The sequence below is a fragment of the Lontra canadensis genome, unplaced genomic scaffold (assembly GCF_010015895.1).
Source record: "Lontra canadensis isolate GAN:19392208 unplaced genomic scaffold, GSC_riverotter_1.0 scaffold12, whole genome shotgun sequence".
Taxonomy (NCBI): domain Eukaryota; kingdom Metazoa; phylum Chordata; class Mammalia; order Carnivora; family Mustelidae; genus Lontra; species Lontra canadensis.
In genome coordinates this window covers 14,879,851-14,899,445 of record NW_022631006.1, presented here as the reverse complement: position 1 = coordinate 14,899,445, position 19,595 = coordinate 14,879,851, and the positions used below count along the sequence as shown (strand labels likewise).

Below are 19,595 nucleotides of genomic sequence, written 5' to 3'. Positions count from 1 at the left end.
TGCCTTCTAATAGCTGTGCCCTTGCTGAACTGAATGGCATTCCCATTATTCTAGGGATAATGAGAGAGATGGTTTATCATGGCAATTTATTGGAAACAAAAAGCCGCACATTAGCAAACTAAAATTATAATTAAAGGAAAAAGAGAAGAAAGCTTCTGCATAAATAGTGCCCAGATTTCAAGGGACCAATCCTTAGAGGACAGAGACATCAGGATTCAAATTTGATGAGTAATTTTCCTAGGCCACGCAGCACCAAATCTATCATCTGACACCGTTCTTTCTTTGATTTCCACTTAGGTTTAATGGTTGAATAATCATGGCTCATAAGTTTATCTTTAATAACAGTCACAGCAGACAGTTTATTAGCAGATTCTGCGGGCTGCAGGGTTGTCATTTGCTGTTATAGTGATTGTCTGTTTTAAATATCACAGCTGTTGGTGTTTTTATTTATTTATTCATGATTTGATTCCCGCTTCTCCCACATCTCTGATGCTCAAAGGCAGGCTATTTTCCTTTCCTCTTTGAATTGTGAAAGGCTGCTGTGACAGTCCCGAGCCCAGGCCGTGGAGTGTCACACAGGGTCCTATGGTGCCGAACAAAAAGCCGCGTCTTTCTGAATCTGGCAGAACTCTTTATGAGAGCCGAGCCTTCTTGCGCCGAGCTTTCTCTGTCCGTGATGGGTGGGCATGAATGCCATCCTAGCAGGGGCTCTGGGCCAGTGAAGACCCTTCTTCATGTGTTTCTTGGCCAGAAGAGTGGAACCACAGGAGAAATGCAAATGCCCAGGCCTCGACTTTCCCATGTGATAGCACCGTGAATAAACATAGGAAGCACTGTGAGCAGCGGTTTCTGAATTCAGCGGAAGAGAAAGCTTGGTCATAACACATAGCATCTTTCATTGAGTTGTGGGGGGTGGGGGGGTAGGGACAGGCTTGTATTGAACAGATGACATTATTTCATTTGTCTGCAGAAAGGCCCTGTGAGGAAGAGTTTATATAGAGGGATACCATTTTGTTGAGAGAAAAAACTGGGCCTTACATTCTCAGCATGACCGGGAATCAGGCACGGAATGAGAGAGGGAGGCTGCTGCGGCTGCTGGCGGCTGATTTGGGGAAACTGAACATACCCCAAATGCCAAGATCCTCCCCCTCCCTCCTGAGGAAATATGCTTCCTGTATCTCCCAAGGAAATAAAACAATGTCCCCACCTGACAGCTAACAGGTGGACCAAGTGCCATTCTGCACCATACGCCGGTAGCAGGCATCCCCGCAACAGAGAGCACGTGACATGTGGCAGCTCATCTCAGTGACTTTTCTGTGAGCTGGCTTGGATCCCTGGGAGGCCACTGAAGGCAGAGAGAAGAAAGACATGGGGAGATGTCTCACGCATTTTGGATCTTTGGAGGGGCATGTTCTGTCCCTCACATATCTACCAGTTTTCTAGTCAAGCTCAGAAAAAGGGAGACTCAGAAGATCTCTGTGCCCCCTATTGCCTTGAGGAAGGGATTGTCACAGTCTGCAAAGAGGCAATCATCCTCCCCTTTACTACCAGCAGATTTTTTTTTTTTTTTGGCTTCCCCAGCCTTTCAGTAAGTGCTTTTGTAAAGTAACAGTAAAAGCTAACGTGCAATAATATTTCAGAAGTTAATGGTGGGTGCTGAGGATTATGGAGCACTTTAATTTTTACTGTTGCTTTGCTAATATCTTTATCAAAATAATGAGCACCAGAAAGTGGTATTGATTGGTAAGTAGAATCAGATCCAGGACTAGCACTATGAGCCTTGTCACCTGCCAGGCTCCAGATGCACTCCCCAACATCGGGCTGCAATCAGATGACGACATGCTTTTCCACAAATTAGATGCCTCTCACCGCAACCATGAAAGGTAATTTCAATATCATCATCATCATTCCTCACTTTTGTGCAGCTCAGTGGGTCTCAAGCTCTGTCCCTAAGAAGCCCTCAGAGTCTGCAAGCCGGGTGCTAATATTCTAAGCATAAACACCAATAATTAGTCATTGTCAAAATAGTAGAAATGTAATAGACATAGTATTAATACAGCAGATTTTTTTTTAAGCTTCTTTGTCCATAAACATTTATTAAGGCTTTGGCACCTGATAACATTTGCCTACAAATGAATATTGGCCAGTATTTATCTATTTAAACTATTTGTCGAATCCCTCATAAAATCCTATTGATTCTACTTTGATGTAGCCAGCATTCAACTAATTTTCATCACTGTCACAGTTACTGCTTTGGTCAGAGCCACCAAAGATTATGGCACTCACCTCCCAAGAGGTCTGTTTGCTTCTGCCGTTGCTACTACATAGTCTGTTATCCACACTGCAGCCAGAGTGAGCCTTTGAAAATGTAGGTTAGATGATGTGACTTTTTCTAAAAACTCAGCAAGCTTTCCCCATTTGACTAGAGTAAAGCACAAGTCTTTATAAGGTCCTATAACCTATGTGGCCTGGTCCTCCCTGACTTTGCCCAACCCCCTTCCTCTCTTTCACACTGTTCTGTGCACTCAGGCCTGCTGGCTGTTTTTTGAACATGCCAGGTAAAGCTGAACCTTAGAACCACTGCCTGATTTTTCTGCCTGGGATGCTTTGTTGCCAGATATCTGCTTGGCTACAACCATTACTTCTTTCAAGTTTTTGCTCAAATCTCATTTTTCAGTGCAGCCACCCCACTTAATACTGCGCTCTGTTTCCCCTTCCAACTCCCATCCCCTCTTACCCTAACTCTCCTTTCTCCCCACCACTTCTATTATCTCCTAGCATTTGATCTATTAGAATCACCATGCCAGTACCAGGAGAACAGAAATCTTGGTCTTTAACTGTATTTCACAACTTTTAGTAAGTGCTCCAGAAACATGTGTTGAATAAATGAAATTCTATTATGTGCCAAACCCTATGATATACAAGAATTAACAATGCTGGCTTATAGTTTAGTGTGGAAGACATACAATTAACAAGCAGATACAGGAAAAAGAAAGAACAAAATGCCAAATGAATAATAATGGAAGAAATCATTAAGGCACAATTAAGCTGAGTCTAATAGTTTGTGTTTGTGCATGTCTGTGTGTGTTGTGTGTACTTTTACTTGTGATCTCATACTGCATTACAGTGTCATATTTTCTGCCATTAAAATGGTTCCTCTGATGCAATTCAACATATTAGCATTCATTGTGTTCTCCAAGGAGCACTATGACTTTTAGGTGCTGCACACCTGAGGAAATTTAAGAACTGCTGTTTGTATGGTGATTTTCAAAGGGTGTTCACATGTATTTTTCTCATCTAATTCTCAGAACAACCTTCAAAATGCAGGCCTTATGCATTTTCTTCTTTGATATGTTTTCCCTGTTTTGACTTTCAAGTGTGAAGCAATGATGTTGTTAGCTAATTTTGTAAACGAAGACGCCTATAGGTTCTACAAGGTTCCTATATGTTGTTGTTAGTGCCGAGGCTGCTATCCTCTGTTCATTTCTTTCTTTCAATTTCAGCCCACTAGTATGAGTCTTTTTCTCAAAATAAGATTAAATTCTGCAATAATTGCTAGGAGTGGAAAAAGTGCATCTTAACATAAACTTGTTTTCTTACTGTGCAGTCAGCTGGACCCCAGACATTGGATCTTCTTGTCTTTCAATTCTGTAGACATTTATCCTGTAATTGCATAAAAGACATGCTTTAAGTTGTTGTAGGAAATACAAAGGTGGATAAAAACAATATCCTTGTTTCAAGAGCTTGTCATTGAGGATGGGGTGTCAGTGGTGTCAGCACTGGGAGATACACTGTGTACAATGTTCCTTTGTATGGGTGTGTAAATTTTAAATAAACTTTCCATTTTAGAGTAGATTTTAGATTTACAAAGAAGTCATGAAAATAATCTAGAGACTTCTGATCTATCCTAGTTATCTCTATTATTTTTTTTTTTAAAGATTTTATTTATTTATTTGACAGAGAGAGATCACAGTAGACAGAGAGGCAGGCAGAGAGAGAGAGAGGGAAGCAGGCTCCCTGCTGAGCAGAGAGCCCGATGCGGGACTCGATCCCAGGACCCCGAGATCATGACCTGAGCCGAAGGCAGCGGCTTAACCCACTGAGCCACCCAGGCGCCCCTAGTTATCTCTATTATTAACATCTTACATTAGGGTACCTATTATATAGCTAATGAACCAACATTGATACATTATCATTATCATTAAACTTCATAGTATATTCAGTTCTTATTTATTTTTTACTTATTTACTTGCTTACTATCCATTCTCTGTTCTAGTGTTCTAGATCCCATACAGAATACATTACATTTAGCCATCATGTTTCCATAGGCTCCCCCTGGTTGTGACAGTTTCTTAGACTTTTCTTATTTTTGATGACTTTGACAGTTTTGAGGAGTACTAGTCAGGTATTTTGAAGAATGTCCCTCAACTGGGATTTGTATGATGTTTTCCTCATGATTAGACTGAGGTTATGTATTTGGGGGAAAAAGACCAAAGATGTTAATAAAGTACCACTTTCACACATTATATCAAGAGTATGTGCAATCAACATGACTTACTACTATTGATATGCATCAATTGACTCAGATATTGTTTTTCAGGTTTTTCCACTGTAATCCCTGTGATTTTTATGGATCCTTTTCTTTGAAATCAGAACTCTGCAGAAGTTTTCTTGGACTTTCTGTTTTAGGCCTAGACTCTTCCATCCTGAACCAACTCACTTTCCTCATAGTTTCAAGATTTTCTACAGATATTTGTCTTTTTTTTGTGGGCCAGATATTTTGGCGTCTCCCATGGAGAAATAACAATTTTGAGAGTGGAGGGTGCTTTTATTTCATTGTCTTAAATTCGTGATTCAGGTGAGCTATGCAATTAAATACCTTGATTTACAAGCAGACAGCCTGAAGAACGCAAAAAGACTCATGATTAATTTTGTGGATTTACAAAATTCTAAAATAAAAGTAGTTTAATTTCAAATGAAAGATGTAATGCAGGTGCAGTGGAATCTAAAACAATAACAACTACAACAACAAATGAATAAATACACAAAAAGTAGAATCAGACTTATAAATACAGAGAACAAACTAATGACTGCCAGAGGGGAGTGGGGTGGGCGGGTGAGCAAAATGGGTAAAGGAGGGAGGGAGATAGAGCTTCCAGTTATAGAACCAATAAGTCAGGGGAATAAAAGGCATAGCTAAAGAATACAGTTAATAACATTGTAATAGTGATGTACAGCTACACTTGTGGTGAACATAGCATAATGTATTTACTTGTCAAATTACTAAATTATACACCTGAAACTTACGTAACATTGTTTGTCAATTATACTCAAATATATAAATATATATATATATATATATATATATATATATATATATATAAAAATAAAAAATAAAAAAGACCACACACATACAGTGGGAAAACGGGAAATTTTAGGGGGAAAAAAAAAAAACAAAAATCACTGAAATTATCATGAGACAATTACTGCTATTGACTGATTACCTTCAGCCATTTTTCTATATTTCTATATGTGTATATATTTATTCAGGTATCTAACTACCTTCATTTTCTTTTGATTTTGGGGATGATTTTTTTTTCCTTCAGCTCTAACATTTAATGATTCTTTTTTAAAAAACTTTTTATTTTTTTATTAACATATAATGTATTATTAGCCCCAGGGGTACAGGTCTGTGAATCGCCACTTCACAGCACTCACCATAGCACATACCCTCCCCAACATCCATAACCAAACCCTCCTCTCCCTACCCACCCCCTCACCCCCGCAACCCTCAATTTGTTTTCTGAGATTAAGAGTCTCTTATGGTTTGTCTCCCTCCTGATCCCATCTTGCTTCATTTTTTCCTTCCCTACTCGCCAACCACCCCCCAACCCTGCAACATTGCCTCTCAAATTCCTCATACCAGGGAGATCTCATGATAATTGTCTTTCTCTGGTTGACTTATTTCACTCAGCATAATACTTGGGGGATGATCTTATATGTATAGTTTTGTATTTTGTTTTTACACTGAATTTTTTTCTCATTAAACTTTAATAGGTTTCAAAATTCTGTGACAGATTTTTGGTCAAACTGTTTCCATTAAAAAGTACTTATTTTTAAAACTAGTAACTTAACATTGCCACAAGGAAAAAAACGGTAGATAAAACATCCTCTTTTCCCTCTGAAGTTTTTATATTGCATCTTTATCTTTAACCAGACTTTACCATTAAATTTAATTGGCCAATTGAGACAAGCTGTTCTAGACTTTCCACCACTGGTTAAGACTGGGGTGGCAGTTATTAGAGATAATATTCATTTAGCCTACTGAGTTTTATGGGAAGACTTGATGACCTTACCAGCTCCAGCAACCTCCCTGTCCACTGATTTGATGACACCCACAGCAATGGTCCATTTGAAATAACAGACGGCCAAATGAGTCAGAGGAGGAAAGTCAGAGAAGCTTTCAACACATAAGCTTCCCAAGAAGCATACCAATCATGACAGTGTCACCAGATTTCAAAAATATGAGGTTATCTTTCAGCTTCTTACTGCATGGGGATCCATCTTCTCCTTCAGCTCCACAAACTCGCAAGCAGTGTGAGCTGTGACAATCCAGCATAGGTTCATAGCCAGTACTGACTGGGTGTGGGTGGTACAGGGTAAACACCTGAGCAATGAAGCCAGCTGGTTCTATTGGTGGGTTATTTTTGTTATCACCATCCAACGGCAATGATGAGTATTTTTAACAAACACATTCTTGACACTGAAGACCACACTGTCCTGAGGAAGAGCTTCACTCAAAGTTCATCGTGCATTTCATCAGACTTTTCCTCAGTTGTAACACTGATAGTAACAAAAATGACCACAATGCCATGTTTGAGAACATAGTCTCACAGAGACGGTACCAACACCACCAATTTTGTAGACATCCTCAAACCCAAGGCTCGTCAGTTCGATGAACTGGTGGCAGAATGCAATCCAGAGTTTTGATCAGTATTGTCCCACTGGCATTGCCATCTTTACTGGTGACTTTCCATCCCCTGAACCAAAGCATGTTTATACTTGGCTCCAGCATGATGTCACCATACCAACCAGAAACTGGCACAAATGCTACTGTGTCTGGGTTGCAGCCAGTTTTCTTAATGTGGGTGCTGAATTCCTTCATGATTTCTTCGTTATCTCTGGCTGAAGGGTGGCTCCGTGGAATCCAGTTTGTTAATGACAACAATTAGTTCTTTCACAGCTAGTGTGTAAGCCAGAAGGAGATGCTTATAGGTTTGTTTTTGGATATACCTGCTTCAAATTCACCAACACCAGCAACAACAATCAGGACAGAAAATTTTAGGCTCAGCCTGAGATGTGCCTAAAATTGTGTTTTTTATGAAGTATCTGTATCCTGGAGCATCAATGAGAGAAACATAATACTGGTCTCAAATTTCCACATGGAGTTATTAGTGGTGATCCCAGGCTCACATTCAGCTTTCAGTTTATCTGAGACCCAGGGATAGTTGAAGGAGGCCTCTCCCATGTCAGCAGCCTCCTTCTCAAATTTTTCAATGGTTCTTTTTGTCAGTGTCCCCACATTTGTAAATCAGATGGCCACAGTGGTTGACTTGCCTGGATCTACATGTCTAATGATGTTGATGTTAATGAGTCTTTTCTTTCCCTATTTTGGTTTAGATTTAGCAGTAATTTTCATGATATGTGTGTTCTGGCAACAAACTCATTGCAAAAAAGGCTATACTAAAATTATATATGGAGGATTTATTTCCCTCTGTTAATTAAGTTAGAAATTAAGTTAATTAAGGAATAGAATTTGGCATAATGTTCTTCTGCCTCTAAGATTATATGATTCTATGATTGGCCACTCTTAGAAATTATTTGTTAAAGGATTGTAATATTTTACATTTGTATATATGAGGTATATATAAACAAACTTTAATGTGGATCCTATAGAAATTAATTAAAAAATTAAAGCATTATTAAATTTTAGATAAATAATTAAGCTTAGTATTTTAATTGCCACTTTCAGTATCATTCACTCAGGAAAAAATATCCAGAACACTGTCAGGGGGTGGAAAGCAGAACTTGAATATGAGTTGGTGTGGTTCAGTTAGAGTCTATAAACATAGCTGAATAAGGCCTAGATTATGAAGTAACAAAGTTAATAACACGTTTCACATCAAGCTCTAAAAGGCAAGCATTGGAAATATGAAGTGATTCTCCCAATATAGGTCATGTGGTTTTAGTCTTAACTACTATTGTGGTGAGATTAATTTCAATCCTGTTATTGATCTGGGATATAGAGAATTTGGATAGGGTCCAGAGGAAATGAGAATAAAAGTGAAAATGATTAGAGGGTTGATTGGAAAACACTGAACCCACTGGGATTATTGAGTTTGGAGTGGGTTAAGGAGAGACTTAATGACAGTTTCTGACTGTAGAGGTGACACTATGGTATGATTAACTATGTGTAATCAATTTCAACTTCTATCAAGGAAAAGGCACATTTACACAAATATGGGTTTGCTTTTGGTCATTGAGAAGATGTAATAAGCTAGTGGACAGCTACAATTTGTTATCAAGCCTGGGATCCATTGTAGCCAGGAGAAGGAAGGCTCATAGTTTTTAAGGAGAGGTCCCGTGGAATGGATGAAATTGCAGAGCAGAACAGTGTGCAGACAGGAATTGATATCATTTCTTACCATTTTAGTTGGTGATTATTTGCAATTGGTCAGAGGGCTATTGATTATGGCCCATTGTCCTCTTTGTTATTCTGTGCTTATTATACATTAACAGGAATTGGTTGGCATCAATTCCCTTTATGCAAATAACACCTGTAAACTGCAACATGACACTTTTAGCTCATGTAATATAAATGCAAAGTATATACATATGTCTGTAAGTCACACTGATTTAGAAGGAAGGTCTGCTTTCCTCCAATATAACAAATTATGCCTTTGGAATATGTTAAGCACTTTTGGAAAGTTATTTTGATCATTAGATCAAAATCACTCTTTGGAAAATTAGTACCTTAAATTATATAATAAATTCAAGTAGGTGGATTACACAGATTTGAAATTTGGGGTAGTGGTATCCCGCTTTCCTCATGAGGAATCTAGAATGAAGTATTGTATGGTTGAAGAATGGTGTTTACACTGCTGATTTTCTTAGTAGTCAGGGCCCTATTTTTTCTGGTTATTTAGCTCAGGGCTGGGACAGCCCCTCATGTGATCCCTTATCTTTCCTTATTGCTTTCTGACTACAACTATAATCTTTCCACTCAGATACTGTTCTTGGAGTCTGCTTCTGTTTCTTTCCTCCTTCAAATTTTCATTCAACATGTCTACCAAATTCTTCTCTTGAATCAAAATAGTAAAATGTTAAGACTTTGTATTTTGAGTCCCTAGACATGGGTTTGAAAGTAGTTCCATCTCTTTCCAAATTTGGAATTTTAGCCAAGTTTCTTAACCTCTCTGAGATGCAGTTCCCCTCACCTGTGAAATTAACATAAAAATATCTATAATGCTGAGGTACTTAGAGGATTAAATGCAGTAACATTTATAACAGATTTACCCCATGTGGCACACATTAAAATGAAAAATTTCCACAGCTGTTATTTTCTATTTGATCACTTTCTTCAACTTTGAAACACTTGTGATCATTCAATAAACATTTATTGAGCATTTATTACATTACAGCTTTGTGCACAGTAGTGCACAGTAGTTTGTGCTGGATAAAGAGTTAATAATAATGATAATGATACAAAATAGTTCTCTTATATTCATGGAGTTTACAGTAGATTATGATTCACCATTGATTTAATAAGAGCTTTGCAATAAAAAAAACTACATTAAACTATGTATTAATTTTAAGGTACACCATGTGTACCTTATCATATTTCAGTGATATATAAAAGGGAAAAATGTATAAAAATTTTGCATAATTATTGTTCCACTCCAAATAAAAACCTGAACAATTTCGGAATACTGGTCATCATCTTGAATTTTTCTTTGGTTATATTTGTTTTATTATCCAGCCAACCTATTTCTTTTCTGTTGTTCTCATAGGCTCTACCCAATCCTGTGGTTGCTGGTCAGGGGTACATTCAGGCTCTGAGTCTTTGTGGCCCATTGTTTTGTTAATGGTGTGGGATATGCCTGAAAATTCCAGTCCTGGTGAGGTGCCACATTTAAGGAAACACAGTGAAAAGTAATTTCATACAGTTCCAGTATCATTTCTTGCTTCCTCTCTTGCAGAACTTGAAAGAATATCCAATCCTTCATCTCCAGGGCTCCATATCTCCACACCCCATTCCTTCTTCTATGTCTTTCAAACTGTTCAACCTCTCCAAAACCTCTTTTTCTATCACTCGCATTCTTAGCATTCTCCATAATATTCTTTCACCTCTGTGATTAAAATCAGAGAGGAAGGAAATGCCAAATAGGCAATGCCAGGATTTTTCCTAATTGGAGGCAAGAGGAAGATGAAGCTATGAATTTTCATTCATAGTTAATAGTTTTATTTCTGTTATGCAGTTACAATTTCTTGCTACTCTCACCTAAGGATTGAGCACAATGAAGCCTATTGGGCTAAGGGGTGAAGATGGGATCAGCTGAAAGTGTGGGGAACTGACAGATTTGGTTCCTGAAAATGCCTAAATCCTCTTGGGCATGTTTCTGTAACCTTGGCAATTGGGTGTCCTTTACTCTTTCCTATGTAGACCTTAGGGACAATCCTGGGCTTGCGTAGGAGCAATATATAAACCCTATAGAAGTTGCTCTTTGGTTGAATATGAACTTAGTTTCACCATTGGTTCCTCTGATTCTTGAGCCCTCTTTCTCTGGTAACACTGTCTGATATTCCAGGTACCACTGATTAAGGTCTAAGTGCCAATTCTTAAAGATTTTTCAGGACATTTAGGGTTAACACAGTAGCCATAAAACAATCATTCAATAACGTGCAAGGCTAGCAAAAAACCCAAGAGTATTGATATTAAAAATATCCATAACTTACTATCATAATTTGACCTTGGCATTACTATTTTGCTATCTTGTAATTTATATTGATCTTTAGTTATAGGATTTTTTTTTTTAAGTGGGGAATGCCAGCATATTGGATTTACCTTATTAGAGTAAGTACTGAGTTTTGGAGGAATTGGGGTTTTAGGTCTGGGACAGTAGGCTTTAGAGAATACTGCTTCAGATTAGTTTCATGTACCTTGAATCTTCTACGTTGAAAGGGAAACTGCACAATATATAGTAAATCAGGACAATGATATTATTGGGTTAAACCACAACTTAATTATTCAGTTACTTGGGGCTACATAATCATTGAGCCATGTCTTTTGATAATGTTCCCTTAGACTCTCTGGGAGTAACCGAATTTAGAATGTTGTGCTGTCATGCAACTTCTAAGAAACATTTTGTGTGCCGTCCTTGGTGATTGGTTAGCAATGCCTCAGAGATTACTGCTTGTGTAAATTTCATTAATTATTTTACTTCAAACATGATGAAAGTGTTTTTTAAAAATTTAGTTGAGATCTAAAACAAAACCAGATATAATTAGGGACTCAGAGCCACAGAGGATTTGTTTGAGGAGCAAAACTGTATTCATGGAGTTATAAAGTGTATCTGAAGTTTATAATTGAGTTAAAATTATCCAAGTATTTGTAAAGTTGCTGGGTTTAAAATATGCTAAACATTTTTGTAGAGACTCTCAGACATTTGGTAGAAGAGACAGTTAGGTTTAAAGATAGCCAAACGTTGAAAATGGAAGCGCTAGTTATTCCATCGCTGTCACTCCAAGTCTCACTGCATAATTACGCTAGAGTTGTTACATGCTCCCTAGAGGATCCAGTTCAGCAATGTACATCCTACCTCTAGATTTGTTTCCCCAGTCCTATAAGCCATGGGGGCTGTGGGTAGTCACCGATTTACTCATATTATCATGCTGCACATTTAGCCATAGCTTTTGCATTGTATTGTTAAGGAGAGTGGATATTTCCTCATAGTTTGGGGTTTTCCAAGCTAACAAATATGATCATTTTTTCTCTCCAAAAACTATGTCTGCAATCTAGATAAATTATCAGCAGTTGCATAGTGATAACTGTATAATAAATTCATGGTTCAAATGAGTGAATATGGTTCTAGCCATGGTTAACTGAGACTGGTGTCAGAACTCATGCTTCCTCTCACAATTTTTATAAATACATCAAAAAACTGCACATTAAAACAACATGTTAGAACCATGAGCCAATCTATAATGAATAGTGATAGTGTTTTAAGGACAAGACTAGAATAAAATAAAGACCCCCAAGTGCAATTGCATACTTTCTTATTAATCATCAACATTAATAATCATTGCTTAAAATAATTCTAGTTTAACCTCTGAAGTTGAGTAAGATTATTAACTCTCAAAATTTTATAAGAATAAAAAGCCATTTTGTGAAGACATAGATCTGATACTTGGTGGCTTCTGCACGGTTTCTTTTTTACTCTTAATCATATCACTGGTATTCAGTTCTCTTATGTTCTTGCTTCTCAGGAGAAAGGATCCAGGTAGATTTCCCAACTTGGATCCTCTATTTGTGGCAAAGTATAAAGTGAGAGGAAACTTTAAGAAGCTCTCTTTTCCAAACAAGGTTACCTTCAGACCCATGTCCTTCATCCTGTCCAGTTCCACATTCTTAAGAACTAATATTGCTGTGAAGTAAATATCCAAATTTAGATCTTTATTATTTTTTTAGATCTTTATTAGTAGTATTAGATTTCATTTTCCTTTTTTAGCCATTATAGGAGATGCATTCTATTCTCTTCTTCATAGTACATTTTTATCAAGAAATGAAATGTGTTTTTCATATTTCAGGACCTACTTTAGATTCCACCTGTGTCTTGAAGATTTCCCTGATAATTCTAGCATGGCATACTCCCTTTTATGAAATTTTATGTTTATTATTTTCATTGTGCATTTAGGATCCTGACTACTAGTAGTACTTTGCTTTTTTACGAATCCTTGAATATGCATATGGAAGTTGAGTATTGAAAGGTGACTTTATGTTGAAAGGATGAGATGTGCTTTTGTTTCCAGATTGCTAAATACATCATAAAATCTCATTACACCTTAAGTTTTAGAGACAATTTCCAATGATATATACTGAGACTTCCTTGACTTCTTTAATTTTACTCTTTTTAGGTACAATTGAATATGTAATTGATAAGCTAAGGCCCAGTTAACATTCATATTTTCTCAATTGTATTAAAATTGTATTAAAATTATGGAATGACTGGTAACAGCATTTTCACTTCTATTGACAAACTAGTTTTACATCATATTGGTAGATACCCAAGATATAATAATTCATTCTTGACTTATTAAAGTCTAATACAAATTATTACTTTTATCCCAAATCTGATAATGTTTGAACCTCAGGACCTTTGAGCTCTATTTATTCTCTTAAGTAATTTTTGTTTAGGATTTTAGTTCTACATGTGTTTCAACCGATAAAGACATTATAATTTTGTATAATTACTATTCCTTCAAAATGGCCCAATAATATTTTTCTTTCTCTTCTGCTTTGTCAAGTTTTCAACTGGGATGAATTTTTATTTGCCTAAAGAATTCCTTTTAGATTTTCTTTTAGTGTGGGTCTTCTAGCAGAGAGAGAGAGAGAGAGAGAGAGAAAGAAAAGAAAAGAAAAGAAAAGAGAAAAGAAAAGAAAAGAATCGAATCCCTTGGATTTTCATCTAAAAATGACTATTTTACCTTCATTTTTGAAAGAAACTTTTCATTGGATATAGAATTTTAAGTTGGCAGTTATTTTCTTTTAGCACTCGGAAGTGTTTATTCTATTGTTCCTGGTGTGCACCAGTTCGGTCAAGAACTTAGTCACCGTTTTTACAGTTACTACTTCAAAAGTAATGTTTTTAAAAAATCCCTGTCACTTCTTCAGACTTCCTTTCTGTCCTTGATATTTTGCATTGTTACTATGATGTGCCTAGATGTGGTTTCCTTTGAGTTTTCCCTCCTTTGAATTGAGTTTTTCCTCATTGGAATTCTTTGGGTCGATGTCTTTTATCAGGTTTAGAAAATATTCAGCCATTGTCTCTTCAAATATTGTTTCTGCCTTATTCTTTCACTTTTTTTCCTTCTGGGACTCCAACTATAAGTGTGTCTGGCATGTTCCCATGTGTCCATTTTACTTATCCGATGTATTTCATTTTACTAATCCTGCTGTCTCCAATCTGCTCTATTTAACATAGATGTATATCCATCTAATATAGTTATTACTTTCAGATACATATATTTAAACTTTTCAAGTTCCATAATATCCATTCAATTATTTCTATAGATGCCAGTTTTATGCTTAACCCCTTGATCTTTTCATTTATTATATGTACCTTGTCCTTTTTTTTTTAACATATGAGTCAGAGTTATTTTTATGTCTTTGTGTTTTAACTCCAAAGCTAGAGTATATGTGGATCTGTTTATGATTTTGATGTTATTTGTCTGCTTTTTCTGTATTTCCTATGTTTTTCCAATTTTTAAAAATTGTGTGCTGGACAATGTGTACTAAAGAGCCTTAGAAAATCTGGGGATGTTATATTACACCAGTGATGGTTTTCCCCCTTCCTGTATTCCAGACAAGATGAACAGCAGATCATGTTAATTCAATAAGAAACTGAGTTGGGTCAAAACTTGGTTGCAGGATTAGAAAGACTCAGACTGCTTCTTGTTCATCCTCTTCTCTAGGTATGTCCCTCAGGGGATATGTATTAAGTATCTTTCCTGTAGGTCTTCTCAGTCCTGGAGACCTTCAGGAATGTAGATTTGCCTTTCAGAGATTCTCAACCAAGTTTTTTAGGTTTCTGCACAATGAGACTTCAAATATGGTAAATGTCTTTAGGGACAGACCAGTGGGATTTTGCAAGAAAGCTAAGCACCAGGTAGTGGCAGGAGATTTCAGTCTCTCTTCTAGAAAATACGGCCCAGCTAACCAGACTCCCACAGTGGAATTCAGCAGTGGGACTTAGCAAATATTTTTATGAGTAAACAGGATGATTTTAAAATTTTTAGTATGTTCTTCAACTCACAGAAACATCCAGAATATCATTTCACCAAATATCTAGGTACACTGTAAGCTAGTCAAGTTGACACATATAATTAACCATCATACTGTTATTAAATTTATGACACCATATTTTACTACTAATGATTTTTATATTATATACATATGTGACATGTAATTTATTAAACATCATTTTATGTGAACTACTTCACTTGGCATCCCAGTCCATCCAATATGTTGTATGTGCTCAATTCATATTTGTTAATAATGAAAAACGTCCACTTCAAATACCAACTGTTTTATGTAGAAATAGGAACACATTTTAGAATTATTCTGCCTGTGTTAAAATCCTACTTCTGTCACAGTTAGCTGTGTGTTTTTGGGTATCAATTACCTTATCTATAAAATGATGAAAATAATAACTATCTCATTAGGTTGCTGTGAAGACTAAATAAGATAATGACTAACCAGTGGCTGACAGATACTCAGTCATATGTATAAAGTATCATCATCATCATCATCATTGTTATTGTTGTTGTAGCCATTTCTAATTTTGAGCCATATTTCTCATTCCAATAAGATGTGCTTTGCTACTTTTAAACTTCTTAACCATATTCATGCACTTCTCTGCTGGCTTTAACTTAGCCTGAAATTATAGCTCTTTGGATATATGATTTATTACTGAATATCTAATTTTAAGATTTTTCGTTTTCTTGACCAGGGATTGTGCAATACTAATCATCATCATCATCGTCATCATTTGTAGTAGCTAATACATAGCAAGCACCAATTGTTGAATAAATGAGTGCATAGAAATGAAACCACACCTTCTATATATACTATATTTAGCATCTGAATTGATGTCTGTTTTAATTTTATTCAGAGTGATATTACTATGGTAATTATACAGGACCAATAACAGAGATAAAAGGTTGACTTATTACTTAAATGATTTATTAATGCCTATGAAAGCCAAATACCCACATGTAATATAATAGGAGGATCAGTTTTTTGTTAGTTCAAATAAAGAAGAGTGATGGAGAATTGAATTACCACCAGAAACACAGCAATTTTGGCATAACAAACTCAACAGGATCTGTGTCATGGTAGTCAATACTATATCTGGGTTTTTAAAAAATTTTTTATTTTTTTATAAACATATAATGTATTATTAGCTCCAGGGGTACAGGCTGTGACTATATCTGGGTTTTGAATAGAGATGCATTTTTAGCACAACTGTATTACCCATCACATTAAATTCTGTTAATTTAACTGTTATTGGTTCATTGTTTGTATTTATTTTATAGACTGATTTGTTTTTTAAGTTGTACCCAAATTAGTAAGTGTAAGAATATATATTTAAGTTCATAGCTTTAACATGTATCAATATTTAAGTAACATAATAATAAAATGATTTCCCATTTGGAGTTTATAACACTTGTTTTCCTTTAAATGGAGACCATGCCTTACTCAAATTTTGTAAGCACCATATGACCCAAGTACTTATTCAATAGGACTCCATCTGAGCACAGCTTGTTAGCCTATAGACTTGGATGTACATGCCCTCGGAAGCATCACAGCAACATAGCAAAGCCCAATATATCAGAGTTAATCTGTGATGCAGGCATCAGTCCAGCTGGTACATTCTATTGCTGTGAGCACTTCACTCTGTAAATGGTGATTTATTTGGCATTCAGATTAAGATCTTGTGTGGAAATAACAAAATAGACTCAAGTCCTGCGCTGCCCAATTCTCCTTCTAAGAGTCACCGTGTGAAGTTGCAGCCTTGGGTCTGAGATATTTGGTAATTGCTTGTTTCTCTACCCCTTCTACATTTGTATAAACTCTGTTGAATAAAAAAAAAAAATGAGTCACTTCTTTTTTTTTCTCCTCCTCCAACAACTAAGTCTCATAATTAGAATTTTCAGCTTCTTTTAATACATTCAATTATCTGCTGATTCAAGCATCTTCAGGTCAAATGCATTTAGAAAACAGCTAATTATGCCCTTTCCCATGGGTGGAAAAATCTTTAAATTTAATTAAAAGACCTTAACTCAACTCCTTCACATTAGGGTCTACTTCCCAATGGATTTTCTACAGGGTGACTTAAAGAATCGAGCCCAGTATTAAAATTAGAAGCAGCTGTTACTTATTATTTCTTCTTTGAAACAAAATTATTTTTGGTTGAAGGATACTTTGATCATTAATTTCATTCTCTCAGTTTTGCCTCTGTATTCACTCACAAAAGCATAAATTGAGAAACTTGCTTGACAGTTTTCAGGTTGTTTATTTTCTATATCTTGTGCCAGTAAAGCACCTTAAACACAGACTACTGTTTCTCAGCCTCAAAATTCTCTTTGGCATACTAATCAACACATAAGCAAAGGTGGCAGAAAAAAAAAAATCTTAAAAGAAGAAAAATGTTAAGCACCAGATCTGAGCCAAGCAAAGTTCAAATATACAGGATGTTCTGACTTTTATGAGAGAAAGCCACAAATATATTTTTCTATTTCCCTTTTCTAAATTGGAAAATTGGAATAGAGAGCTATCTTGGTTTAGTATCTTCTAGGAAAGCATAAAAATCAAGGCAAATCATGGTTTTTTTCTTTAGTTTCATGAATTTTACTTTTTTTCCCTTGACTTAGTACAAACTTGTTTTGTATTAAAAATTGGTCTTACATGAAAGGAGAAATCCAGATGTTGAAAGCAAGGAAGCAATCTGGAAAGCAATTATGCATTATCCTTACTTGAGTTTCTTCCTCTCATCCATTTCCTCTCTATCCCTCCCGTCTTCCATCTTTCCTCCCTCTCTTCCTTCTCTTCTCTTCTCTTCTCTTCTCCCTTCTCCTTCCCTTACTCCTTTTTTTCCCTTTTCTTCTTGTTTGGCTAAGTACTTCTAGAAGACACTTAATTATGTTAACAACATATTGATACTTTAAGGAGCCTATGATAAACCAAACCTACTTCCACTCCCATTCCTTGCTTGTTTGAATCAGAGTCATAGGAAAGTAATTAATGTTACTAATTACTCTTACTTGTTTGACAGATAGGCATTGGGGAATCACTGGAGATTTTTAAACAGAGAAATGGGATCCAGGAAAGTGATTTTTTAGGAAGAATTATTTATCAATGATGGACAGGAAGAATTAGCATTAAGGAGTGGTACACTCATTCATAGGCAGAAAGTGTTGAGGATTTTGAATACCCCAAAACTGTGAAAATGGAAACGACTTCATACTGAAAGACATTTAGGAAGAATAATTAGCCAGTGATAGATTAGATATAGAAAATAAAGAATAGATTAAGAGTCTCTTCTGGGGGGGACAAGATGGCGGGGAAATAGGAGGAGGCACCTTTTCAACCTGTACCCTAAAGTGAGCTGATTACCTACCAAAGAACTCTGATCACCCATGAAATCAGCCTGAGATCAGAATTATACACATCTGGATCTCCACTGGGGCAGAAGATGCCAGTGGGCAGGTAAAGCGGAGTGGGAAAGATGGACTGATATCGAAAGATAAACAAAAGGGGGAGGGAGCCACCAGAGGTGACCTGTTGGAAAGTAATACCCCTAATACGAGTGAGAGTGCCCTGCGTCTGGGGACCAGCATTAACTTGGAGACTGGTTGAAAGCACTCCAAAAGAGCAAAAGATCACGGTGGGGTGCGGGGGGATTGTGAGAATGGGAGCAGCTAGGGACAGGGGCTTAAGTCCCCGGTCCCAGGACAGCCTCCCCTGGCGCGGAGCCAGAGAGAGTGCGGCGGAGAAACCAGGTCTTGGTCCCTGAGCCGCCAGCGTGCCCGAGATTGCGTGGGTTCTGGCCCCTGTGAGGGATGGGAGCCACACAGAACGCGCGAGCTCTGCTACAGAGCCTGAGATGCGCGCACCCCTCATCCTCCCCTGAGAGAGGTACAAAGGCCCAGCCGGCGCTCTTGACATGCGCCATTGTTTCAGAGCCTAAGATGCGCACCCCAGACTCTCCCCTGAAAGAGGTGCGTGCAAGCCGGGCGCTCTTAGACCCAGAAAGACCAGGCACTCCCAGCCCGGGCCAGCGGGAAAAACTCAGTGTGCGATCGCTGCTTGGAACCTCTCCAGCGGTCTGGAGCTGCCCAACAGCCGCCGCTGCTACCGTGGTTTTGGGTGCAAGCAGAAGATCTGTGTCCCCAGGGACCGAGACTTGGAACCTGCTCTGCCAGAGGCCAAGGGGGGATTTATATGGGCTCTGCAACACCCAGAGAAGAACAGACTGAGGCTTCTCTCTGAGAGGGAGGTCAGGGTGCAGTTTGCTTACCTCTAAACCTACAAAAACCATCAAAAGCGGTAGAGGCCTGGGGGGTGGGGGGAAGGTGAACAAACAAAAACCTCCAGAGAACAAAAGCCTGAAAAAACCGGTTTCATCAGAGCCCACCCCCTTGAGGGGGACTGGAGGACTTAACTCAGGGAACATCATTGACTGAAAACCCACGTGGCAGGCCCATCCCCCAGAAAACCAACCGGGAAAGAAAAAAAAAAAAAAAAAAGACTACAA

At 37.3% G+C, this 19,595-nt stretch overlaps 1 pseudogene; it reads right to left on the bottom strand.

The window, feature by feature from the left end:
- Positions 1–10,134, bottom strand: part of LOC116867396 — a 37,221-nt pseudogene extending 27,087 nt beyond the window's left edge.
- Positions 10,135–19,595: the final 9,461 nt, after the last annotated feature.